This window comes from Puma concolor, chromosome B4, assembly GCF_028749965.1.
Source record: "Puma concolor isolate L17-30 chromosome B4, mPumCon1.1.hap2, whole genome shotgun sequence".
In the NCBI taxonomy this organism is placed as follows: Eukaryota; Metazoa; Chordata; class Mammalia; order Carnivora; family Felidae; genus Puma; species Puma concolor.
This window is the reverse complement of record NC_141673.1, coordinates 61,345,224-61,362,480: the sequence shown is the minus strand read 5'-3', so window position 1 is coordinate 61,362,480 and position 17,257 is coordinate 61,345,224. Positions and strand designations below refer to the sequence as shown.

Sequence of the window (17,257 nt, the reverse complement as noted above, 5' to 3'; positions counted from 1 at the left end):
CTAAGACACCCAAAAAGGGTGCTGAAGAGATATGGTGAGCGGGGACATCTTTGCCTGATTCCTATCTTATTGAGAAAGCTTTTATTTCATCAGCATTACATATAATCTCAGCTGTAGGTTTTTATAGATGTTCTTTTTCAAGTTAAGGAAATGCCCTTCTATTCCTAGTTTGCTAAGAGTTCCTTTACTTTTTATCTATTGGTAACATCACCAAAAACATCATACAAGACCAAAAATGGTGAGATACACTTCCTTGGTGTACTCCCCTCATACTAAGCAGGTAATGGGTCTCTAACCCACAATTTTTCAAATCACCTTTTTTTTCCCCAATTACATTACTATATTTCAAGCCCACATCAATGACATGAGCTGATATAGCAGTACTGACTCCAATCTTATTCCCTTTAAACAGATCTTCAATACAGATTGAAGACTTTCCCTGATTGCCAGGACACACTCTCAGGCACCCCACTTTGTAATCTGTATGTTTATCTTTGGCATAAAAATCTGTGGATTTGGATTGCTTGTGAATTCAAGGATATGATTCTCACACTGAATTGTAAGTTTCCTAAGGAATACTGTTATTTATACCTGAGCATACCACAAGACATATTACACTGTCAATGTATTAATCAAATATATAAATATTCAAAGCAAAAATGAGTAAGTTTTGGATAACACACTATGTTAATGCCAACTTGCTCTATACCTTTATTAAATATTCTTCACAATAATTAACATAGGAAAACAATGTACAAAAACCCCAAATGAGGCAATCATTGCTCAAAAATGTTTCCAGGTCACTATCTACCACTTTCTTTCTTTATATTAGGATTTAGCAACTAGTAGTGTCTCAGAACACTCTACAATGCCTGATCATTTGATATAAAAATTTCCAAATTAATCTTTATAGCAAAGATTACTTATTATTTGTTTATTATTATTATTATTTCTTCTTGATATAATGCATATCAGATATTTGATTCAAAATGAATATTCAGTAACTATATAACGTGCTAAAACAAGGTAGTTATATAATTGGAAAACATTATTTTTTAAGATAAGTTGGACATCCTTGTCAATATTAGTGATTATGTTATGAAGCAAGGAGAAATTCCAAAACAATCAGCTCACAAAACATTGCTTATACACTATATTAACAGAAAAGTCGTGCTCAGCAGCAAGCCATTAAAGAAATACAGATCTATTTTGTGAAACAGAATGTTATTTGAGATAGTGGGAAGGATTATTGTGAAAAATGTTTCTCTAACACCCAGGACATCTCCAATATCTGAGACATTCAAGATGAACAATGTTCCAGGTACCTCACCAGATAACAGTTACAATAAGATATTTATGATGTTTAATGCAATAACTTTCATTAATGGATACAAGGAGTATGAAAGAAATAGCCACAAAATCAATGGAGGAAAAAAAACAATAATCAAAGAATAGGATTTTTCTTCTCCAGAAGTTTTTTTAGAGCTTCTTTGACATCTTTGTTTCTCAGGGAGTAAATCAAAGGATTCAGCATGGGAGTGACTAGGGTGTAACACAACGAGGCCACTTTACTCAGCTCAGGAAATCTGTCAGGAGTGAGATACATAAAAAACACAGCACCGTACAGCACACTCACGACTCCCAGGTGTGAGCTGCAAGTGGAGAACGCTTTCTTACGTCCCTCAGAGGAGCGTATCTTGAGAACTGTGGACACAATATACAAGTAAGAAATAATAATAACTATGATGGTAGGCAAGATGATGATGCTGGATAAGGAAAAGGAAATGATTCTAGAGATGAAGAGGTCAGAGCAAGATATCCTCTCAAGTGGGCGAGTGTCACAGTAAAAGTGGTCAATGGCCCGAGAACCACAAAAGGACAGAGTAAATGTCATACTGGTCTGAACTGAGTATGGTCTGAACCGAGCTGATGCAGCCACATAAATAGGAACCGGCCACCAACTGCATGCAGAGACGTGCTGTCATCTGGACAGAGTAGAGGAGTGGGTTGCAGATGGCAATGAAGCGGTCATAGGCCATAGCTGCCAGGAGAAATCCCTCCGCCACGATGAAGAGGGCAAAGAGAAAGAGCTGTGTCACACAGCCTGCAAAAGATATGGACTTGCTCTCAGACCAGAAGTTGATCATGGCCTTGGGTGCAATAACAGACGAATAGAAGAGATCAATGAAGGACAGGTTGCCCAGGAAGAAATACATGGGTGTGATCAGCCGGGGATCGGTCATAATAATGGTCATCATCCCAACATTCCCTAGGAGGATCATGGCATACACAAGCAGAAAGATCAGGAAGAGGAGAATGTGGAGCTCTGGGTGGGGTCTGAACCCTACAAGAATGAAGTTAGTTACTTCAGAGTCATTGATTGTTCCTCTGTCACCCATGGCAGAAACCTGCTGAGAGGCCCAAGGAAAAACAAATGAACTCTGGTGATGAACATAGTTACAACTAACCATTGCAGAATTAGGATTACAAAACTATTGTATAATCATTATTCTTGTTAACTTTATAAAATTACTGTGACTTCAATTTAAGCTTTTGCAGCTGAGGATGAATCAAAATGTTAGTTTTATGTCCTTCTTTCTGCAATGGTGGATTAGATGTTTTCCCTTGAATCTAATGCAGTTTCCTTCCACCCAAGTGCCTCTCACATTTGCAAGTATCACCTCTGTGTATGTTTCTGACTCACAATTTATGCAATAAGTTCATTGTCATGAAGAGGTTATTGGAAAGGAACACAAATAATTTAATAGTTGACATTTGGGAAGGAATTACAGTGTCTGCATTTGGAGATATGAGCAGATTCAGTACCCTCACTTAGGAAATCTTAACTCCGAGGCCTTAACTTATATTACGTGTAAACACATCTAAAGAATCTGACTGACCTTAAATAAAAATTACTTAAGAGGTGCAAATACTTTTTGTAGGTAATGGAACCTTTGAATTCTGATGTAAGGTTTTTACTCACTAAGATCAAAGTTGTGCACAAATAAATGCAAATGTTATCGGACTGATGTGCTGAGATGTCTCTCCCAGATGGGCGTCCATAGCCCTTTCATAAAGATAATTTCCCTGCATTACCTCAGCTCGCAGTCCAGAATTTTTTTACGAATAGGCCTCCTGATAGTCTAGATGGAAGTGTTACTTTAGAGAAAAATACTGAACAAAAGATACATATAAAGGGTTGTTGACCTCATTCTGATTCACCTTGGATATGACTTTCATAGGTGTCATGCCTCATTTACTACACAGCTCAGCTGAGGATTTGAACTGCTTGTAATAAAAAAATATGTTAACTTTTCTGTCCTCTCAAGGCTCCATGTGCTTGATTCTGCCTAAATAATAATAATAACAAAAACAATAAAGTTGTACTTTTGATATGCCAGCCACTTTTCTAAATGCTTTTACAGTAGCTCATTTAATCCATACAACCTAATATGAGGTGAGTCCTATGATATTCCCTAGTTTACAGATGGGGAACTGAGATACAGAGAAATAAAGTCTGTTGATACCATCTACTAGGAATAGAATCAGAATTTGTAGTGTAAAACTTGACTCCAGAATCCATGCACTCTTTTTTAATCTTTTTTTTAACATTTATTCATTTTCTGAGAGACAGAGACAGAGCAAGAGCAGGGGAGAGGCAGAGTGGAAGTCACAGAATTCGAAGCAGGTTCCAGGCTCTGAGCTGTCAGCACAGAGACCGACCTGGGCCAAACTCACAAACCACTGAGATCATGACCTGAGCTGAAGTCGGGCACTTAACTGACTGAACCACCCAGGTGCCCCCAGAATCCGTGCATTCTTAATCACAGCACAGTTCCACTTTGTTAAATAAGCCCTTCCAGTTCCTTTACCTGACTTACGTCTATTTGTACTTCAGAATTCAGTTAAATTTTCTTCTTTCCAAATAAATTCTCCAATTTTCAATGTAAGTTAAAACATTTCTTCATAGGGGAGCCTGGGTGGCCTAGTTGGTTTAGCGTCCAACTTCAGCTCATGTTATGATCTCAAAGTCCATGAGTTTGAGCCCCGCCCTGGGCTCTGTGCTGACAGCTCAGAGTTTGGAGCCTGCTTCAGATTCTGCATCTTTCTCTCTCTGCCCCTCCCCTGCTCATGCACTGTCTCTGTCTCTCAAATATAAATAAACATTTAAAAAAATCTTAAAAAAACCACGTCTGCATATATCCTGCTTTCAAGGATGGTAGCTATGATTACATTTTAATATTCATATTAAATATTAATAAGTCCTTCCTTAAGATCACACTGCAACTTGTCCTCCATAATAAATTCAGCACAATGTTCTGTATTTGGCAAATAGCAATTAATATTACTTATATAGATATATATTTCATGATATTTGAATATGCAAAATCAGAAAAACTTGAGGACTTTTAAATACTGAGGTGATTAGCATGGGCTTAGATTTAAGTAAAGGAACGTCCAAAGTTCCTTTTACTAAATTTAACTAACTAAATTTACTAACTGGGACCTTGGACTAAGTGACTTCCTAACTTATTTGTTTCCAGTACAGCTTACTTATGTTCCTTGTCCCTATATCAGTTCTAGCAGTTTTTTGGTGAAATCTTTTGGGTTTTCCACATAGAGTATCATGTTTCTGCGAAGAATGAAAGTTTGACTTCCTCCTTGCCGATTCCTTTGTGTTGTCTGATTGCTGAGGCTAGGACTTCCAATACTATGTTGAATAACAGTGGCAAGAGTGGACATCTCTGTCATGTTCCTGACCTTAGGGGGAAAGCTCCCAGTTTCCCCCATTGAGGAGAATATTAGCGGTGGGTCTTTCTATATGGCTTTTATGATCTTGAGGTATGATATTTCTATTCCTACTTTCTTGAGGGTTTTTAGCAAGAAAGGATGCTCTATCTTGTCAAATACTTTCTCTGCATCTATTGAGAAGATCATGTAGTTCCTGTCTTTTCTTTTATTGATGTGATGCATCACCTTGATTGTTTTGTGGATATTGAACTAGCCCTTCATCCCAGGTATAAATCCCACTTGGTCGTGGTGAATAATTTTTTTAATGTATTGTTGGATCTGTTTGGCTCATATCATGCTGAGGATTTTTGCATCCATGTTCATCAGTGAAATTGGTTTGTATTTCTCCTTTTTAGTAGGGTCTTTGTCTGGTTTTGGAATCAAGGTAATGCTGGCTTCATAGAAAGAGTTTGGAAGTTTTTCTTCCATTTCTATTTTTTGGAATAGCTTCAAGAGAATAGGTGTTAACTCTTCTTTAAATGTTTGGCAAAACTCCCCTGGAAAGCTATCCGGCCTCAGACTCTTGTTTTATGGAGATTTTTGATTACTAATTTGATTCCTTTATTGGTTATGGGTCTGTTCAAATTTTCTATTTTTCCCTGTTTCAGTTTGGTAGTTTATATGTTTGTAGGAATTTGTACATTTCTTCCAGATTGCCCATTTTATTGGCATATAATTGCTCATGATATTCTATTATTATTGTTTGTATTTCTGCTGTGTTGGGTGTGAGCTCTTCTCTTTCAATCTTGATTTTATTTATTTGGGTACTTTCCTTTTTCTATTTGGTCCATCTGGCTAGGGGCTTATCAATTTTGTTAATTCTTTCAAAGAACTAGCTCCTGGTTTCATTGATCTGTTCTACTGTTTGTTTTTTTTTTTTAATTTTTCTAGAATTGATTTCTGCTCTAATCTTTATTATTTCCAGTCTTTTGCTGGTTTGGAGTTTTATTTGCTGTTCTTTTTCCAGTTCTTTAAAGGGCAAGGTTAGGTTGTGTCTCTGAGACCTTTCTTCTTTCTTTAGGAAGGCCTGGATATATACTTCTATCTTATGACTGGCTTTTCTGTGTCCCAGAGGTTTTGGGCTGTGTTGTTACCATTTTCATTGGCTTCCGCGTACTTTTCAATTTCCTCTTTAACTTCTTAGTTAGCCCATTCATTCTTTACTAAGATGTTCTTTAGTCTCCAAGTATTTGTTATCTTTCCAAATTTTTTCTTGTGGTTAATTTCAAGTTTCATAGTCTTGTGGTCTGAAAATATGCATGGTATGATCTTTGATCTTTTAGTACTTATTAAGGGCTAAGTTATGTCCCAGTATGTGATCTATTCTGGAGAATGTTCCATATGCACTTGAAGAGAATGTGTATTCTTCTGCTTTAGAATGAAATGTTCTGAATATATCTGTTAAGTCCATTTGGTCCAGTGTGTTATTCACAGCCATTGTTTCCTTGTTGATTTTCTGTTTGCATGATCTGTCCATTGCTATAAGTGGGGTGTTGAAGTCCCTTATTATTATGGTATTATAATCAATGAGTTTCTGTATGTTTGTGATGAATTGATTTATATATCTGGGTGCTTCACATTTGCAACATAATTGTTTACAATTGTTAAGTCTTCTTGGTGGATAGACCCCTTAATGATGGTATAATGCACTTCTTCATCTCTTATTAGTCTTTCTTTTAAAATCTAGATTGGCTACTCCAGCTTTCTTTTGGAGACCATTAGCATGAAAGATTGTTCTCCATCCCCTTACTTTCAATCTGAATGTGTCTTTAGGTCTAAAATAGGTCTCTTGTAAACAGCATAGAGGTGGATCTTGTTTTCTTATCCATTCTATTACCCTATGTCTTTTGACTGGAGTGTTTAGTCCATTGATGTTTAGAGTGAGTACTGAAAGATATGAATTTATTGCCATTATGTTGCCTGTAGAGCTGGAGTTTCTGGTCCTTTCTAGTCTTTGTTGCTTTTGGCCTTTTTTGTTTTGTTTCACTTTTTTTCACCTCAGAGAGTCCCTCTTAACATTTCTTGCAGAGCTGGTTTAGTGGTTATGAATTCCTTTAGTTTTTGAGGGTTTTTTTCCTGGGAAACTCTTTATCTCCTATTTTGAATGACAGCCTTGCTTGATAAAGAATTTTTGGCTGCATATTTTTCTGATTTGGGCATGAAATATATCCTGCCCCTCATTTCTTACCTGCCAAGTTACCATGGATAAGTCTGCTGAGAACCTGATCTGTCTTCCCTTGTAGGTTAAGGACTTTTTTCCCTTGCTGCTTTCATGATTCTTTTCTTGTGTGTGTATTTTGTGAATTTCACTATGATATGCCATGTCGATGGCTGGTTTTTGTTTAATCTAATGGGAGTTCTCTATGTTTCCTGGATTTTTATGTCTGTTTCTTTCCCCAGGTTAGGAAAGTTTCTGCTAAGATTTGCTCACTTAACCCTTCTACCCCTTTTTCTCTCTCTTCATCTTCTGGGATCCCTACAGTTCAGATGTTATTCCTTCTTAATGACTCACTGAGTTCACTAATTCTTATTTTGTGCCCTTTTGCCTTAGTCTCCCTCTTTTATTCTGCTTCATTATTCTCCATAAGTTTGTCCTCTATATAGCTGATTCGATGCTCTGCTTCATTGATCCTTGCCACCGTGACATCCATTCAGTATTGCATCTCAGTTATAGCATTTTTATTTCATCCTGACTAGATTTAACTTATTTTATCTCTGCAGAAAGAGTTTCAATGTTTTTTCAACCCCAGCTAATTTTCTTATTATCATGATTCTAAATTCTGGTTCAGACATCTTTGCTTGTATCTGTGTTGATTAAGTCTCTGTCATTTCTTCCTTTTCTTTCTTTTGGGGTGAATTTCTTCATTTCATAATTTTGGAGGAAGAAAAAGAATTAATAAGATAAAAAATAAAAATTAAAAACAGAGAAAAGGGAAATAAAAGATGTTAGATCCTAGGTGTGTTTTGTTCTGGTTGCTGAAAAAGAATTGATAGAATAGAGGAAAAAGGGAAAGAAAAGAAAAGAAAAGAAAAGAAAATGGAAAAAAGGGGACACTGTTTGAAGACTTAATTACATGAATACAATAAAATAGAATAAAATGAAATGATGAAAGTAAAATAGAATAAAAAATTCAAAACAGTTAAAAATATAGTAGAAAAAATTTAAAGAAAAATCTTTTTATAAAAACAGAAAATGAAACTAAATTTATTCTCTTTATGTATTCAAGAATAAGAAAAGAAAAGAAATGAATAGATGGACTGATGAACATAATGGAATACCATTGAAATTATATCCAGTTTCACCTAGAAGTCAAAATATGAAACACGTTATAGTCTGTAAACTAAGCAGTTAGAAGAACTTGTGGTGATCCTCTAGAGCAGGATTGGTGCAGTTGGACAGTGCTTGGTGTAACAGCTCTGTTCTCCACTATATGGCTCTGCTTAGCTTACTGGGATTGATTGTTGGGTTATGTGTACATGTGTATGTGCATGTGCGAGGGAGGTGAAAATGGCATCACCCAGCTACCCAGTCTCTGGTATCAGAATTCTGTGCTCTCACCAACTGGCAATCAAGAACCCCTCCTTTATCTCTGGCCTCCATCCATTTCTGCTTCTACCCTGTCTGTGACAAGTCATCACCTGCCAGTTGGCACCTCCCTCCCAAGTTTTATCTCAAATGGAGCTGTGTTTCCAAACCCTCCCTCTGTGGGCCCTGGGGCTTTGACTCACTCAGACCCTTAGGGGGAAGGTCTCACCAGGAAATGGCTGGTTCCAGGCCACCCCTGGGAAAGATCATAGGACTGTGCCCCAGCAGATGCCCAGAGACTTAGACTGGGTGCAAGCCCACCTCAGAAAAAGTTTGTGTGATTGTGTAGCAGCAGTGTTTCAGGGATTATGGTAAATCACAACACACATTTGGCACCAGATTCACTGCTTCTTAATGTCCTTGTTCCAACACCAGCAAATGTGGCTGTTCTCAGGGGTCCACTGGGACCTTTGCTTGTGGGGAGGCTTCACAGTATCTATCAAATGTCCTCTCAGCATGGGTACCGCCTCTCCCCGTGAGGCCCTAAGGACATCTTGGACCTCACTATCTGTTCCTGGGGATTTTCCCTTCCCACCAGAGCTCTGCCAAGTATTGAGCTGCAGAGTTTCAGAGTCTGTGCTCCACTGTTCATAGGAGTTTTAATGGTATCCAAACTCTCTCCCTTCTCCTTTCTCCCCTACTTATTCCCTTATGGGTGTTTAGACTCTTTTTCTTTCTCTCCAGCTGCTGTCATGGGGAGTGCCTTTCCAGTACTCTTCTTCTTATCTCCGTCCTCTCTCTGCGAGTAAAAACAGCTCCTTACCCTCTGTGCCTTCTCTCTTCCCCAGTTCACCTCTTTGCACTGCCTACCTGCTGAGGTCTGTCATTCAAGGTATGCACATTGTTGAGTTAATCCTCAGATCAATTTTCTAGATTGGCAAGATGTTTTGGTGTTGATCTAGCTGGATTTCAGGGAGAGAAATGCAAAAAAATTCCATCCTGCTCCACCATCTTAGCCCTTCTCCTCCACCCTTCTAACTTTCTAAAAGTCTGGTGAGTTTCTAACTAATCATTTCTTCTTTCACTTTACTTTTGCATTCTGATACAAATACATTACTGGTGAGAAAGACCTTAGTCCCCTGTTAATTCTTGGAGAGGGAATGCACACCCTCTGGTTTCCTTCCTCATGAAAGAACTTCTCTCAGGATCCATCCCCTGTATGGCTGTTGACTTAATCAATGAAAAAGTACAGTAAACTTCAAAAAAAAAAAAAAAAAGGAAAGAGAGAGGGGAAAACTATAATTGTTGTTGGTATTTGTTCATCTTAGCAGTTGGAGTCTGATCTGAACAGTGAAGAAATACAATCCATGTTACAGGAAGACTTCCTGTTAAACAAAGGTGTGCTACTCATACTTTTGAAGAAAAAGTATTAATTGATTTCACGTATAGTACAGGGTTTACAAGGTAAGAAATGGATTCATTCTTAAGAATATATTTTATATTTAATTTGTTTATTTTTAATACTTCAGTTTTAGATAACTTTAGTTATATCTTTATTTCTTTTTTTTTACCTTTTTTTCTCTTGAAATGAGAAAATTTTTGTAATACAAAACATGAATTTAAGAACACCATGAATTTTTGTTGTTGATAGGCCCTCCTGGAGACTCTTTTGGCCATTCTACTGGCTCTTAAAATCAACCTGTCAATATTTCTATTAATATTTAATGTATTTTTTAAATGCTTATTTATTTGTTTTGAGGGAGAGAGGGAGAAAGAGAGAGAGAGAGAGCACAAGCAAGGGATGGGTAGAGAGAGAGGGAAAGAGAGAATGCCAAGCAGGATCTGTGCTGTCAGCACAGAGCCCAATGTGGGGTTTGATCTCATGAACTGGGAGATTATGATCTGAGTCAAAATCAAGACTTGGACACTCAGCTGACTGAGACTCCACAGGCGCCCCTGTTAACATTTAATAATTTAAAGAAAGTGGACATTGTAGACACTGGACCAAATTCCCTCTAATATACTTCCATAGTCCCAACGAGTCTTAAAAGTATGTCAAAGTTAGTGAAACCATAGCAGTAACAACAACAGAAATTACATGAGACAAGATGAGACATTGTATAATTTAATTCATATATAATTTAATTTATTGTGTTGATACTTGTATGTGTATATATATATATAGAATTATAAGCTTTTATAATTATAAAATTATAAAAGACATTTCCTTTGTATATCAATTGTTTCATTTACCATAAGCCAGTTTTCTTTCACATGTTATGTTAGTGTATTACTAACTTTTTAATTAAAAATTTTTTATTTGGGTATAGTTGACACACAATGTTACATTAGTTTCAGGTGATTGGACAAGTGTATACATTATGTTATGCTCACCACAAGGATAGCTACCAGTACCTGTTACACTGCTATTAAAAGATCATTGACTGTATTCCTTGTACTGTGCTTTTTAGTCCCATGACTTACCCATTCTGTACCTGAAGGCTTGTATCTCTCTCTCCCCTGCACCCATTTAGCCCAACTTTCTGTCCTCTTCCCTCTGTCAATTATCAGTTTGTTTTCTGTATTTATAAATCTAATTCTAGTTTTTGTTTGTTTATTCATTTTTTAAAGTTTATTATTATTTTTTTAATTTTGAGACAGAAAGAGAGGGAAAGAGCAGGCACAAACAGAGGAGGGGCAAAGAGAGAGAGAGAGAATCCAAAGCAGGCTCCCCACCAGCAGCACGTGGAGCCCAACATGGGCTAAAACCCATGAACCATGATATTATGACCTGAGCCAAAACCAAGAGTTGGATGCTCAACCAACTGAGCCACCAGGCTCTCCTGTTTATTCATTTTTTAAAAAGATTCCTTTAATGAGTGGAATCATATAGTATCTGTTTTATCAGTCTGATTTCACTTAGCATGATATCTTCTAGGGTATTATGATAGATTATTGCATAGTAAACAACTGCACTGCTTAATTTTGTGACTCTAAATAAGACTTTTACATCTGTTTTTGTTTCAATCCACCCATTCATACATTAGAATTAAATTTACTTTCTTTTTCTATTCTCTACTGTATTTCATTATAGGAATTTAATGATCATAATAGCATAAGCCTAAATGAATACAATGCAAGCCTGTTTCAATGCCCATTTCTTCCTTTTTTTCCATTTATACCCATATTTAATTTCCCTGTGTTCTTCTATCCTTCATATGCACAGATATTTCTATTTCTGATGAGATTTGTCTATTTCTGAAAAGGCAGAAAAATCTCTGCTCAGATAGAGTTCTCCACGTGCATTTCAATCTACAAACTCCAAATAGAACAACAGCAACAGCAAAAAAGGCAAGAGGAAAGAAAGGGAAACAATGAAATCTAATTTTTTTGTATTTCAGAAATACAAGCAAGGCATCCAAATCAGCCAGGAGGAGGTCAAACCTTCACTCTTCGCAGATGACGTGATACTCTATATGGAAAACCCAAAAGATTCCACCAAAAAACTGCTAGAACTGATTCATGAATTCAGCAAAGTTGCAGGATATAAAATCAATGCACAGAAATCGGTTGCATTCCTATACACCAACAACGAAGCGACAGAAAGAGAAATCAAGGAATCGATCCCATTTATAGTTGCACAAAGAACCATAAAATACCTACGAATAAATCTAACCAAAGAGGTGAAAAATCTATTCGTTGAAAACTACAGAAAGCTTCTGAAAGAAATTGAAGAAGACACAAAGAAATGGAAAAAGATTCTATGCTTCTGGGTAGGAAGAAAAAATATTGTTAAGATGTCGATACTACCCAAAGCAATCTACATATTCAATGCGATCCCTATCAAAGTAACACCAGCATTCTTCACAGAGCTAGAACAAATAATCCTAAAATTTGCATGGAACCAGAAAAGACCCCAAATAGCCAAAGCAATCCTGAAAAAGAAAACCAAACCAGGAGACATCACAATCCTGGACTTCAAGCTGTATTACAAAGCTTAATCATCAAGACTGTATGGTACTGGCACAAAAACAGACACTCAGATCAATGGAAAGGAATAGAGAACCCAGAAATGGACCCACAAACGTATGGGCAACTAATCTTTGACAAAGCAGGAAAGAATATCCAAGGGAATAAAGACAGTCTCTTCAGCAAGTGGTGCTGGGAAAACTGGACAGTGACATGCTGAAGAATGAACCTGGACCATTTTCTTACACCATACAAAAATAAACTCAAAATACATAAAAGACCTAAATGTAAGACAGGAGGCCATCAAAATCCTCAAGGAGAAAGCAGGCAAAAACCTCTTTGATCTTGCCCACAGCAATTTCTTACTCAACATGTCTCTGGAGGCAAGGGAAACGAAAGCAAAAATAAACTACTGGGACCTCATCAAAATAAAAACCTTCTGCACAGGGAAGGAAACAATCAGCAAAACTAAAAGGCAACCCAGAGAATGGGAAAAGATATTTGCAAATGACATATCAGATAAAGGGTTAGTATCCAAAATCTGTAAAGAACTTATTCAACTCAACATCCAAAAAACAATCCAGTGAAGTAATGGGCAAAAGACATGAATGGACACTTCTCCAAGGAAGACATCCAGATGGCCAACCAACACATGAAAAAATGCTCAACATCACTCATCACCAGGGAAATACAAATCAAAGCCACAATGAGATACCACCTTACACCTGTCAGAATGGCTAACATTAAAAACAAAGGCAAAAACAGATGTTGGCGATGATGCGGAGAAAGAGGATCTCTTTTGCATTGTTGGTGGGAATGCAAGCTCGTGCAGCCACTCTGGAAAACAGTATGGAGGTTCCTCAAAAAACTAAAAATAGAACTACCCTACACCCAGCAATTGCACTACTAGGCATTTATCCACACGATACAGGTGTGATGTTTCTTTTTTTTTTTTTTAATTTTTTTTCAACGTTTTTTATTTATTTTTGGGACAGAGAGAGACAGAGCATGAACGGGGGAGGGGCAGAGAGAGAGGGAGACACAGAATCGGAAACAGGCTCCAGGCTCTGAGCCATCAGCCCAGAGCCTGACGCGGGGCTCGAACCCACGGACCGCGAGATCGTGACCTGGCTGAAGTCAGACGCTTAACTGACTGCGCCACCCAGGCGCCCCCAGGTGTGATGTTTCAAAGGGACACATGTACTCCAATGTTTATAGCAGCACTATCAACAATAGCCAAAGTATGGAAAGAGCCTAAATGTCCATCGATGGATGAATGGATAAAGAAGATGTGGTATATATTTCCAATGGAGTATTACTCGGCAATCAAAAAGAATGAAATCTTGCCATTTGCAACTATGTGGATGGAACTGAAGGGTTTATGCGAAGTGAAATTAGTCAGTCCGAGAAAGACAAAACTCATATGACTTCACTCATATGAGGACTTTAAGAGACAAAACAGATGAACATAAGGGAAGGAGGACAAAAATAATATAAAAACAGGGAGGGGGACAAAACATAAGAGACTCATAAAAATGGAGAACAAACCGAGGGTTCTGGAGGGGTTGTGGGAGGGGGGATGGGCCAAATGGGTAAGGGGCATTAAGGAATCTACTTCTGAAATCATTGTTGCACTATATGCTAACTAATGTAAATTAAAATAAATAAATAAATAAATATAAAAAAAAGAAAATCTTAAAAACAAAACAAAAAGAAATACAAACAAGAATCACTTCTATCTTTAGCAGTTGAAATGTGTCAATAAAAGTGTATGTCACCATAGGGACAAAAATAATAGAAGAAATAAGAATATGAGGTTAACATGTAATAGAATGATGCATTTGTCAGGATCTGAAATCTTTTTCCTGATAGAAGAAAGACAAATAGGGGCGCCTGGGTGACTCAGTCAGTTAAGCATCCGACTTTGACTCAGGTCATGATCTCGTGGTCTGTGAGTTCAAGCCCTGCATCGGGGTCTGTGCTGACAGCTCAGAGCCTGGAGACTGTTTCATATTCTGTGTCTCCTTCTCTCTCTGACCCTCACCTGCTCATGCTCTGTCTCTCTCTTTCTCAAAAATAAATAAACGTTAAAAAAAATTTAGAAAGACAAATACAATTTTGGGGTAGATTAAGAAATGGAGTAATCATTAAAAAGAGAGAGAGAGAGAGAGAGAGAGAGAGAACATTAATGGAATGGAATTTCACTCCAAATGAAATCTTAGATAGATGATAATGTGTGTGGGAACTATCTTCCACGGAAGGAGGCAATTTTCAAAGACAGTGAACCAACAATCAATTAAAAAAGAACAAACAAGCTCTTATTTCCAGACATTTTCCTAGTTTCCCATGACCCCAAAGCACACTGAGGGGGCAAATCTGCTAAGTATATCTACAAAGCTTAACCACCCCAATTGAATTATTCACTAGGAAGACTTTTTAAAATAGTAATCCATTCTTTATGTTTGTGGATGTTTTGTTAAGTATGAAATGGAAGGAAAACTTTCAAACTCATCCTATAAGGCCAGCATTAACCTAATTCTCAAACCAAACAAACACTCCACTAAAAGGACAATTACAGGCCAATATCCCTGATGAACACAAATGCAAAAATTCTCAACAAGATACTAGCAAATCAAATCCAACAGCACATTAAAAGAATTATTCACATGATCAAGTGAAATTTATTCCTGGGCTGCCAGAGTGGTTCAGAATTCTCAGGTCAATCAATGTCATACATCACATCAATCAAAGAAAGAACAAGAACTGTATGATCCTCTCAATAGGTTTAGAAAAAGCTTTTGACAAAATACAGCATCCATTCTTGATAAAAGCCCTCTACAAAGTAGGGACAGAGGGAACATACCTTAAAAGTCATATCATAAAAGTCAAATACAGAAGATCCACAGTTAATCTTATCTTCAATGGAGAAAAACAGAGCTTTCCCTCTAAGGTCAGGAACAAAACAGGGATGTCTACTCTCATAATTGTTATCTAACATAGTACTGGAAGACCTAGCCTCATCAATCAGACCAGAAGAGAAATAAAATGCATCCAAATCAGCAAGAAATAAGTCAAATTTTCACAATTTGTAGATGACATGATACTTTATGTAGAAAATCTGCTAGACTGCACCAAAAAAATTACTAGAACTGATATATGAATTCAGCACAGTCACAGGATATAAAATCAAGGTACAGATATCTATTGCATTTGTAATATCAATAATGAAGCAGTAGAAAGAGAAATCAAAGACTTGATTGCATTTACAGTTGAACATAGGGTAAGAGGAGAAAAAAGAGAGAGGGAAGCAAACTGTAAGCGACTTTTGACTATGGAGAACAAGCTGAAGGTTGATGGAGGCTGGCGAGTGGGGGATGGGCTAAATGGATATTGGGTTTTAAGGAGGACACTTGTGATGAGCTCTAGCTGTTACATGTAAGTGATGAATCACTAAATTCTCTACCTGAAACCAATTTTACCATATATGTTAACTAATTAGAATTTAAATAACACCTTGAAATAACAAAAAAATGAACAAAAGAGGATGTATATAAACACAAGAAGATTGGAGTCAGCATAATCCTATATAGTTCATGTTATTGATGTGGGTTTGAAGTATACCAATGTAATTGAAAAAAAAGGCTGATTTGAAAAATTGTAGGTGAGATACATAGAACTAATTAACTAATTATTATGAGGGGAGTACACCAAGGAGATATGCCTCACCATTTTTGGTTTTGTATGATGTTGCTGGTGATGGTATCAACAGATAAAAAGTTAGGGAACTCTTAGCAAACTAGGAATAGAGGGGGAATTTCCTTAACTTGAACAAAATCTACATCTACAAAAACCTACAGCTGAGATTATATGTAATGGTGTTGAAATAGAAATTTTCCCACTAAGATAGGAATCAGGCAAAGATTGTCCCCTCTCACCACATCTCTTCAGCGCCCTTTTGAAAATTTTAGGTAATGCAATAGACAAAAAAGGAAATAAAGGTATTATGGGCTGAATTATGTCTTCCTAATCTCATATGTTGAAGCCTTAACCCCCAGCACATTGGTATGTGACTATGTTTGGAGATAGAGCCTTCAAAGAAGTAAATAAAATAAGTCTGTTACAGTGGGTTGCAATACAGTCTGGTTGGTGTCTTTATAAGAAGATATTAGGGCACACAGGGAGGCACTAGAGGTGCATATGCACTGAGGGGCAACCATGTGAAGAGGGAGCAAAAGGGCAGACATCTCCAATCCAAGAAGAGAAGCCTTATTTATGGCACTTTGGTCATGGACTTCTCTCTAGAATTGGGAGAAAAAAATTGGTGTTTAAGACACTCATTCTGTTGTATTTTGTTATGGCAGCCCTAGTAAATTACCATAAACATCATACAGAGTGAAAAGGAAGATTAATCTGTCTTTGTCCACAGGTGACATAGTTGTCTGTGTAGAAAATCTGAAAGAGTTGCCCAAACACCCTCCTAAAATTAATGGGATATTTAGGAGTGTTACAGGATACATGGCTAATATACAAAAGTTAATTGCTTTCCATAGACCAGGAATGAGAAAGTAGAATTTAAAATTAAGGGGCGCCTGGGTAGCGCAGTCGGTTAAGCGTCCGACTTCAGCCAGGTCACGATCTCGCAGTCCGTGAGTTCGAGCCCCGCGTCAGGCTCTGGGCTGATGGCTCAGAGCCTGGAGCCTGTTTCTGATTCTGTGTCTCCCTCTCTCTCTGCCCCTCCCCCGTTCATGCTCTGTCTCTCTCTGTCCCAAAAATAAATAAACGTTGAAAAAAAATAAAATTAAAAACAGAATACCATTTATATTATAACTACCCCCAATAAAATATTTAGATGTCAACCTCACAAAATATGTACAAGATCTCTAGGAGGAAACATATGAAATTCTAATGAAACAAACACAAAAAGACTTAAATAAATGGAAAATGATTGAATGTTCAAGGCAAGGAAGACTT

At 37.2% G+C, this 17,257-nt stretch overlaps 1 pseudogene; it reads right to left on the bottom strand.

Moving 5' to 3' along the window:
* Positions 1 to 1,444: 1,444 nt before the first annotated feature.
* Positions 1,445 to 2,429, bottom strand: LOC147579112 (olfactory receptor 9K2-like; annotated as a pseudogene).
* Between the last annotated feature and the right edge of the window lie 14,828 nt (positions 2,430 to 17,257).